We start from the raw sequence: 1338 nt of genomic DNA, 5'->3' as shown, positions 1-1338 counted from the left end.
AGATACGCAGAAAGCTTGGGAACCAAGGCAGGGAGTCCCCGGGAAGGCCACAAGCCCCCATGGCACGGCCAGGGGGCCCCCGCCTCCCAGGCTTGTGGGCTCCCTGGGCCTCCCCTGCCCTAGCTCCTTTGCCTATAAATTCCCTAAAATCCCTAAAAAAATCAGGAGATCCACGAAAATACTTTTCCGCCGCCGCAAGCTTCTGTCTCCGCAAGATCCCATCTGGGGCACGTTCTGGTGCCCTGTCGGAGGGGGATTCGGATACAGAGGGCTTCTTCATCAACACCATGACCTCTCCGATGATGCATGAGTAGTTCACCATAGACCTACGGGTCCATAGCTAGTAGCTAGATGGCTTCTTCTCTCTCTTGGATCTTCAATACAAAGTTCTCCATGATCTTCATGGAAATCTATCCGATGTAATCTTCTTTGCGGTGTGTTTGTCAAGATCCGATGAATTGTGGATTTATGATCAGATTATCTATGAATCTTATTTCAGTTTCTTCTGATCTCTCTTATGCATGATTTCATATCCTTGTAATTCTCTTCGAGTTGTGGGTTTTGTTTGGCCAACTCGATCTATGATTCTTTCAATGGGAGAAGTGCTTGGTTTTGGGTTCATACCGTGCGGTGACCTCACCCAGTGACAGAAGGGGTAGCGAGGACACATTGTGTTGTTGCCATCAAGGGTAAAAAGATGGGGTTTTCATCATTGGTTTGAGTTTATCCCTCTACATCATGTCATCTTGCTTAAGGCATTACCCTGTTCGTCATGAACTCAATACACTAGATGCATGCTGGATAGCGGTCGATGTGTGGAGTATAGTAGTAGATGCAGAAAGTATCGGTCTACTTGTTTGGGACGTGATGTCTATATGTATGATCATTGCCTTAGATGTCGTCATGACTTTGCGCGGTTCTATCAATTGCTCGACAGTAATTTGTTCACCCACTGTATTATTTGCTATTTTGAGAGAAGCCTCTAGTAAACACTATGGCCCCCGGGTCTACTTCACACCATATTTTCAGCCTTACTCTTTTACTTCGTTGCACTTTCCGCCTTCAGATCTCACTTTGCAATCAATCTTGAAGGGATTGACAACCCCTTTATAGCGTTGGGTGCAAGCTCTTTTGTGTTTGCGCAGGTACTCTGGACTTGACGATATTCTCCTACTAGATTGATACCTTGGTTCTCAAACTGAGGGAAATACTTAATGCTCTTGTGCTGCATCACCCTTTCCTCTTCAAGGGAAAAACCAACGCAAGCCAAGTCTCCGTCAACGTGCCAATTTCTGGCGCTGTTGTTTGAGAAGTAGCAGTAGCCTTCGCCAATCTTAA

Source organism: Hordeum vulgare, chromosome 1H (assembly GCF_904849725.1).
Source record: "Hordeum vulgare subsp. vulgare chromosome 1H, MorexV3_pseudomolecules_assembly, whole genome shotgun sequence".
NCBI lineage: Eukaryota > Viridiplantae > Streptophyta > Magnoliopsida > Poales > Poaceae > Hordeum > Hordeum vulgare.
The sequence above is the reverse complement of the archived record's forward strand: the minus strand, read 5'-3'. Positions refer to the sequence as shown.